The sequence below is a fragment of the Papio anubis genome, chromosome 3 (assembly GCF_008728515.1).
Source record: "Papio anubis isolate 15944 chromosome 3, Panubis1.0, whole genome shotgun sequence".
In the NCBI taxonomy this organism is placed as follows: Eukaryota; Metazoa; Chordata; class Mammalia; order Primates; family Cercopithecidae; genus Papio; species Papio anubis.
The window spans coordinates 65,663,193-65,672,550 of NC_044978.1; the positions used below are offsets into that span (position 1 = coordinate 65,663,193).

Consider the following 9,358-nt stretch of genomic DNA (forward strand, 5'->3'; position numbering starts at 1 on the left):
CACAGGGAAGGTCTGCAAAATATCTTAAGCAGGGATCTTAGGTTTTACAATAGTGATGTTATCCCCAGGGGCAATTTGAGGAGATTTAGAATTTTGCAGCCTCCAGCTGCATGACTCCTAAACCATAATTTCTAATCTTGTGGCTAATTTTTTAGTCCTGCAAAGGCAGCCTAGTCCCCAGGCAGGAAAGGGGTTTGTTTTGGGAAAAGGCTGTTTTCATCTTTGTTTCAAAGCTAAACTATAAACTAAGTTCCTCCCAAAGTTAGTTTGGCCTACGCCAAGGAAAACTTGGAGCTTAGAAGCAAGATGGGGTTGGTTAGGTAAGATCTCTCTCATTGCAATAATTTTCTGTTATGTTTTTTGCAAAGGTGGTTTCAATCCCATGTCTTTGCTTTTGATGATAGGGCTGCAACGAACATATGAGTGCATGTGCCCTTTTGGTAGAACAATTTATTTTCTTTTGCATATAAACTCCATAATGGGATTGCTGGGTTGAATGATCATTCTGGTTTATGTTCTTTCAGAAATCTACAAACTGCTTTCCACAGTGACTGAACTAATTTACATTCCCATCAACAGTGTGTAAGCATTCCCCTTCTCTGCAGGCTCACAAGCATCTGTTGTTTTTTGACTTTTTAATAATCACCATTCTGACTGGTGTGACATGGTATCTCATTGTGGTTTTGATTAGTATTTCTCTGATGATTATTGAGATTGAGCATTTTTTTATATTCTTCTTTAGAGAAGTGTCCATTCATGTCTTTTGCTCATTTTTAAATGGAGTTATTTGTTTTTTGCTTGTTCTGTTGTGAACATTCCTTATAGGGACCTTTGTCAGATGCATAACTTGCAAATATTTTCTCCCATTCTGTAGGTTGTCTGTTTACTCTGTTGATCATTTCTTTTGCTGAGCAGAAGCTCTTTCGTTTAATTAGGTCCCACTTGTCATTTTTTTTATTGTTGTTGCAAGTGCTTTTGAGGACTTAGTCATAAATTCTTTCGTAAGGCCAATGTGCAGAATGGTATTTTCTAGGTTTTCTTCTAGGATTCGTATAGTTTGAGGTCTTACATCTAAATCTTTAAACTATCTTCAGTTAACTTTTCTGTACAGTGAAATGTAGGGGTCCAGTTTCATTCTTCTACATATGGTTAGCCAGCTGTCCCTGTACCATGCATTGAATAGGGATTACTTTCCCCCAATAAAAGCAGCTAAAATTAATATTAATAATCTATTTAATTGAATCCAATATATCCAAATATTACCATTTCCACATCTAATCAATACAAAAATATTAAATGCTGTTTTAAATATTGTCTAAGAGAAAACATTTAAATCTTTAATTCAGACCAACTATGCTTCAGGCATTCAACGGCTGCACTTAGCCAGTAGCTACTATATTCGGCAGTGCTGGCCTAGAGTCATAAAACACACCAGCAGGAGGCCTGGCCCACAACAAAATTCTTATCTACTATTTATTTTTAATCTTAAGAAGAAAAAAGTTAGCCAAATCTTATTGCAAATAACCAATAATCGAGCCCAATTTGAAAGAGTAGCTAAGATAAAATATTCTCTATGTTTACTACAAAATAGTCTGTAAATGATTTCATACCTGGTTATCTTATGTAATGATATTATTTCACCGAGATGATTTGTTTAAAGCACTTACACAGTACCTGGTATGAAGTACATTTTGGATAAGGATTGAGTATCATTATTAACAGCAATGAGAACATATCAGTTTATTAATATCCATGAGTGTGACTAAGAAGAAAAAAGTATAAGAGTAAAAAGTACCCATTACTTTTTAGGTGCTTTCTGGTAAAAAAAATAAAAATAAAAATAAAAAATGAAAAATAAAAACAGCCAAATAATTACAAAAGAATGGACTTGGAAAACCAGTACAGAATGTGAGTGATAAATTAAGCATTTCTTAAGCATTTTAAAAACTTCCCAGTTTCCAAGCATTATTATTTTTATTTGGTTCTGAATTTCAGATATGAGCCAAAAAATATCTTTACTGTTTGGATCAAGACTACTCAGTGTTTCAACCAGGAATGCTTAGGAGTTTGCTGTTACTTATACCTCCCTCATTTTTTGTTCAGCTCAAGGTGAAAAGAAAAAAAAAGAAAAGAAAAGAAAAAATTCTGTGCCAATGTTTTATTTCTACATTTTCTATTAGAAAGTCCCTTCCATTACCCCATCCATCTTCTCTCCCACTTAGGCAAGAATGTGGCAAATGTGGCCATAGCTACCCTGGTTAAAGTAGAGTAAGCATTCCCTTCAAGCGTGAATAATGCTAACCTTTGTAAGGATGTATTTAACCTCTTAAAAATCCTGTGAGTTTCTGAAATATTCATTGTACTGAAATCAATAAATCACTGAAATCCCCACTGGGAGAGAAACTTCCTGAGGTCTCAAAGGCCAAGCCAGAGTGGAACTAGTAAACATCAGTTTCTCACAGACATGCAATTAGAACATCTGTTTGTGTCTTCTATGCCTATTAAAATGTTTACTCTGTTAATTGTAGGCATAACATGGGTATCCATCAGTATTTTTGTTTTCACTCCCACCATAGGAATTCAATAACAGAGTTCTAACCCTGGCCAGCTACCTTGCTGGTCAATTTGCCACTTGTCTTTTTAAAGAGAATATAAGAAATGGCACTTTGTCAGGAGCAAATGATGGGTGGTGAAAGACAATCGTGAGAAAAATTGTCAAGGTTGTGGTATAAACAAATCTATTTCACCACTGTGATATTTAAAAGGTTCTGAAGTTTCATGATTGGTTGATTATGTCAAAAACAGCTACCTCTGGGATCAAGGGGTAGATCTGGCAGCTCTACAAGCATTTTTAAATGCTAAGTTCATTAGCCTTTCCAGCTGTGCTGTTAATTTTCCAGCTTGAGTTTTTCTACTTGAATGGGTAGCAATCTTCTGCAGTTTTCTTCTGTCTTAGACTGTTGAGGGAAACAGAAAGTAGAAACCAAATTGCTTGAAATAGAGTTCACATTATCAAATATGCTTTAGTAAATGATCTATATTTTAAAATCATACTAGATACATATAACAACCACGAATCCATAAATTAAACTACCTAAAAATTTTGAAGTATTGTCAAAATTTAGTTATACTGTATAGGTCAAAGATTCTATTCTAGTGATATTGTGACCCTGATAGACTATCTAAGCGCACAGTATTTGGATTTCAGCTATCGGTTTATAATATTGTTAAATACATAAAAATAAGTATTTAATATAATCAATACTTGGTATTTATACAACACCCTTACCTTGTTGCTATTCACAAAATTGATTATGTAATAGTAAGCATGTACATAAAATCATAAAAAGAATACTTGACATGTAAGTTATACAAATTTATCTCCATCAAATAATCATTCAAACATTTTAATAAAGAATAAAAATTTAGTATTAATTTCATCTTCATCTCTATTTAATATTTTTGACAATTAGGAATAATGACAATGGCCATGAAAATAACAGTCAAATGGAAGTAAAACGTAGGACTTTTTTTTTTTTTTTTTTTTTTTTGAGACAAGGTCTCGCTCTGTCACCCAGACTGGAGTGCAGTGGCATGATGTCGGCTCACTGCAACCTCCACCTCCCAAGTTCAAGGGATTCTCATGCCTCAGCCTCCAAAATAGCTGGGATTACACGTGCACACCACCATGCCTGGCTAATTTTTTTGTATTTTTAGTAGAGACGTGGTTTTGCCATGTTGGCCAGGCTGGTCACGAACTCCTGACCTCAAGTGATCCACCCACCTTGGCCTCCCAAAGTGCTGGGATTACAGGCATATCAGCTAGGCCCACTGTGTTCAACACAGTCTTTGAAATGAACCTCTGGTTAAGAAGGGTATGTCTATGCCACCAATCATTTAAAAGAAGAAGTTAAAAAAAAAAATACTCACTTGAAATTGAATTTCTTCCACTGCTTAAGTCCTTTAAAAGAAGAAATTAAAAAAAAAAAAAAAAAAAAAAGGCTCACCTGAAATTGAATTTCTTTCAATGCTTAAGTTGAAATTTCTGAACTTCCTCAAAGGTAAGCAAAACCAAAGTAAAAATTCATTTCCTAAACATTCTCCCTAAAACGATTATTTTTTCAAACATTCAGAAAAACTCTCTTGCCTCCCTCCTAAAACTTTCAAAACTACGTATTGCTAAAGTTTGATGGAGATATTTTAAGTCAATGACTGTCAATGAGATATTCTCTACATTGAAACAATATCACTGCAGGACTTTAACAGTTTATACAATGCCTGGGGCTATTCACAGCTAAGAGGTGTCATTTTAATAAGGTCCATGGAATCCTACCTTTTCTAAGTGTAACCAGGACTATGACTTCATTGGGGATTGAATCAGTGCTAGGGGGATTTCTACATTCCCCTGTTGTCCTTATCTCAATCACAGATGGGGATGAAAGAAAGCACACATTCGCATATATTGGTTAACAGCAATATAATTGTTAATGGCATTCAACAATTTTGAAAACAAAAAAGGAATACTTCCAGTCTATGATTTCAAACTCATACTCTTAGCCACTATGCCCAATAACCTCTTCATAATAAAAAATTCAACACCTATTTTAAATTACTACTAAAAAACATTTTTATTGGAACTATGACCAGAAAAAAAAAAAAAAAAACAAGATTTTTCTAAATGAGGGATCCATTATTAGAATGAGGTAAAAAAACTTTCACAAAATTTTTTGCCTTTCTTTAAAACTTGGCATGTGAGTTTTAAGAAAAAATATATTCAGTGTTTATTAAAAATATATAATTTGGGTTTATGTTAAATCAGTATGCACATTTTTATATGTTTCTGGGGTATAAATCAAACTTATTGGAGTAGATTTTCTTGATGTATACCTACAAGTAAAACTACATCCCTCAGAGAACACGCCAGACTACACAGCTGTGCAACTGAATTATGCATTACAAGGCTGAGTCAATTTATCATGAAAACTGGCCAGATTTCCTGAAGGCTAATGCAGTATGGTTTTGATAACTAAAATATAAGATAAAGCGTGTCATAATTCAAGCTGCTATAATCTAGACTTAACCAAACCTCAGCAGTTTGGAAAGCATTAATTAACATAATGATCACTAAATCAAAGTTGAGCACCAAGGTAATAATTTATTAAAAGTTTCACAAAATTTCTGAAACTGTCTTTAACATATACGGGGCTAAGTTCTATGAAATTCACCAGTCATCAAAAAATAGAATAGGAAGAAGAGCAAGGAGAGTGTTACTTATTCTTCAGGCATTGTGCTCCTTACACAGCAAGCAGCTAGATCCAGTGTCTTTAATCACAAAATAATAAAATATCAGAATTGGGAGGGAGAAAAGAAGTCTAGTCACAGACATAATTAAGAAAAACCATGTAGTATTTTAAAGTTCTTGAGTAAATTGGATGATCACCCACAAGGAGAAGTTCAAATCAAAATGCAAATTTCTAGGTGGAATTTTCTCTGTATTTTTAAATGTCCTAGAACAGTATGTACACCTGTAGTGCAAGGCAACTTGGACACACTATAGTCACAGCACTCCTGCGGTTTCTCTTTCGTCAAACAATAAAATGCTCTGTTTACTTTCCAGGTTCCTGAATTTTACCAAAGTACCCTAAGAACAAATATCTATGAAGACTGCACAAAAGTAATCGTGGCTTTTGCCATTAATGGGAGTAGAAAGGCAGGTAAGCTCTGATTAAAAATGAAAATGGATATGGAATCAAATTATCTATAGTTTGAATAAAATAATGAGATGCAGTGATGGTGGCCAGCTCTCGTATTTGTCCAATCCCCGTGTTGAAGTATGTGGAGTAGAATGATTTAAGATTACAAAGCAGCTGAAAGAAATCACTGCTACTTATTCTAACTGGATTGTATTTTCTAGAATTCTGGAAAGTAACGTGTATTCTTCCAGTATGTTGATGCTAGGTCAGACACTGTTTGACAAAACTGGTAATGGGTGTCCGTACTGAGTCTTCCAAACTCATTTGCCTCCTCTTGTAGCCTAAACATAACTCAGTCACAAGTATTTAACTAAAAAGAATTAAGTATCCAGGTGACTGTGTGTCCTTTCTCCATGGCTTCTTTATCCTGATCCCCTTTCTTTTGTTTATATGCTGTAATATCGTATTACCACGATGAAGTATACAGCTGCACAACTAAAAGGGCTTCCTCCTTACGTGGTCAAAGTACAGTACCCTGACCTTACAATTAGCTCCCTGAATTCACTGAACTTAAAGGACGACCAGGGCCATTTTCCTTTGGTCAAAAGTAGCAGTTATATATATATATATTATATCTAATAGTGTCCTACAGAATTATAGAAAAGGAGAAAAGGCAAAAGACTGGCCCTTTCCATGAATATGATATGGCAGAAAGAATGTAAGAAATAAGCTTTATTTACTATGACAATTTATACTTTGGAATAAGATTTAGTCTGCCTCTTTTATTACTTTTCATCTTCCCTGTGAAGCATAAATCCTTATTTTGTATAAGCTATGGTCACTTATTACCATCTCACATGTTTTATGGATTCAGGTCTTTTTAAGGAATACTTCATAACAAGGCCATAGCTGGAAAAAAACAGTCATTATATATTGTACACCAACACTTGCATGTTTAAAAACAGTTATCAAGCAGTGAATTTTATTCAGATAGAAATTGTCACTGAGAGGTTTCGTTTACAGTTGAAGAGGTATGCTTATTTAAAAGATGAAGACAGTGCAGCAAATTTCTAAGTCTTTAAGTACAGGTTGTTCATACCTTGCTAATCATTCTCAAGCTTCGTTTCTGCACCAGAAAGCCATACTGGGTTACTAACTTTCTGCCAGCATGAAAAAAGTGGCAGGTTAAGGCGACCAATTTTATCACAAGTGCTTTCTCTATCTAGATTCTTCTGTGACTCTTGAGAGAATTCCTTAGATAATTCAAATAGAAATGCTTTTACTGGTTAACTTTTATCATACTTTGTTAGGGAAAAGTTTTATAAAGGTAAAATATGATGGAAGGATGCCAAAATATTAATTATTTAAGCTATTACTATGGCAATCACTAGCTCCAATTTTCTGAAAAATTCTCAATTTTAAACAGACTGTTCTGTGGTTCCCATAAAGACAGTCATAATGTTTTACAACATATATCCCAATTTTGGATTCAGAACAAACAGTTAGACAATCTCCCACTTGCCAATAGTGTTGAAAGCTTCTGTATTACAGTGCCAGAAACAAAGGTAACTTTCTAAATGACTAAGTACTTTATGGACACATGCTCCCATGCCCTTTAAAAAGATATTTTAAGTAACTGTTAAAGTTCATTGTAAGAGGAAAAGATTCCCTATAGTAGTTTTACAATCCATCAACTCTTCAAACTGAACGAGGTTTGTGTTGTCAAATGGTATTTTCATGGAATCCCATCAAAGAAAATTCAGTGGTTGCAGAAGGCAATACGGGTAATTCATTTGGCCACCCTCGACCTTGCAAGGCAATCTGAATCAAAGCTCCCAGCACCAAACCAACAACAGTATTTGAGCACAAGGGTGAAGAAAAGCCTGTGAATGTCTGTGAGGCTTTCTCAGTCATTCCATAGTCATCAAACGGAGACTGAATGGCTGAAGGAGCCACATGCTTCATTTCCCTAGGGGCCTACGGGTGCCCTGCTTCAGAGGAACTCAGTGCGTCGCTGAGGTGACCTCTGATTAGGAACAGTCAACCATGCAAACCCTGAGAACTGCAGGGAAAACAAGGACTGTCATCTAAATGCTGATGATGTAAAGATCACCACAAACACCCTCTCAATACCCACTCAGGGACTCCTCCCAGAAACCTCCAGCAGCCCAAAGTGGACCCATGTCAAAAGTCACTGGGTGACTACAACCCTGAACCATAAGTTTAATTTATGCTAGAGTAATAAGGTTTTATCCTTAAAGAAATTACATATATAGGTTTATGTGTGTGTATATCCATATAAGCATGTCTGTCTCACTCAATGTTCCTCAGATTCTATTTCATTATAAAATAATTCGCTCTCAAGGTACTACTTTAAAACCTTTTTCTATTACTAGGTAATCATCATGACTACTCAATAGAATCAGATTCTATGCATATCTGAGACCTGACCCACAGGAAATAACAGAAAATTTTCGTATTTGGTTACACACTTCAAATTGCCTTATTTTATTTTCTGTGTTTTATTTTTATTTGTGTAGCATAAATCAATAGAATTTTCATTTTCTACTTGTCCACACAAAAGCAGGAAAAGTAAAAGGAGAGTCTCTCTGTTTGCCTTTGCATGAATTCGTACACGAAAACCGGATAGAATAAAACAAGGATATGGTAGTCAGTGAGTTCAGAGGTTCATATCTGATCAAACCTTTCACCTCACTGTTTCCTTTCCTTCTCTGAGTATTTATTTTAACTCAGAGTTTTAGTCTTTGGCCTTCAGTGCCAGAAATATTCTTACATGTTCAGATAAGGCACTTTCATCCAGTTCCAAAAATGTTGAGGGTGGGGGTCAGATTTGAATCCCCACTTACCCTGAAGCAAATATCTCTCATTGGACAAATACTTGGAATGTCTTGACTGACCTCCCTGCAGCTGACAAGAGGCTATTTGTGGTCTTGCTTTTACCTCCACCGTTTCCCTTTTCTGAATTTACATAGCAGCAAAGACAGTACATTGTGTCTAGGTTCTTCCCATTCCCTCCAAAGTCAGGCTGAGGACAGCAGGGCTTGCCCATGTTTTCAGCTTGACCCTACCTGTGTTAGGCTCTGGCTGCCCGACCGTGTCAGCATTCCAGGACCGTGAGAGAAGGCCGTGTTTGCAACCCAACAGGAAGAGGAGTAAGCCAGGCGTTGACATCACCTGACAGATGCGTTTCTCAAGTCGGAAATGTTATTCAAGGATTTTTCATGGAAATCATTGACACAGAAAAGGAATAAAGAAAAAACGAGAGGGAGAAAGTCAGTGCCACGATGGGCATGTTTTGCACCCTATAAAAAAGGAATTAAAATGACTCAACCTCACCTCCGTTTCTCTACACGCCCCCCCCCCATTCATCCTTTATGTCTGGAAGTAAATGTTTCTGAAATACTATAGCTACCAGCAGAGCAGCAACACATAATAACATGGTAGCAACACATAAAACTGTCAGTCTTCAAGGAAAATAGATGGTTAGGTTGAAGGGGTAAATGGACTAAATCAATTTGAACATGCATGTTAAGGACTGTGAAAGGGCAGAGTTTAGAGCTGCTAGGCTGGAAAACGTTTGTCTCTGTCTTCTTGTATTTCCACAGCACTGGGCAGAATCCACCCACAGGCTTCTCCCTTGGCTC

General features: G+C 35.8%; 1 long non-coding RNA gene across 1 annotated transcript; it reads right to left on the reverse strand.

Annotated features, from left to right (window-relative positions):
- Positions 1–2,169: 2,169 nt before the first annotated feature.
- On the reverse strand, positions 2,170–9,034 carry LOC103884611. Its single transcript, XR_004182690.1, has 3 exons — positions 8,783–9,034; positions 3,931–3,961; positions 2,170–2,957 (listed from the first exon to the last, which is right to left on the reverse strand). It is a non-coding gene; the product is annotated as an uncharacterized LOC103884611 (long non-coding RNA).
- Positions 9,035–9,358: the final 324 nt, after the last annotated feature.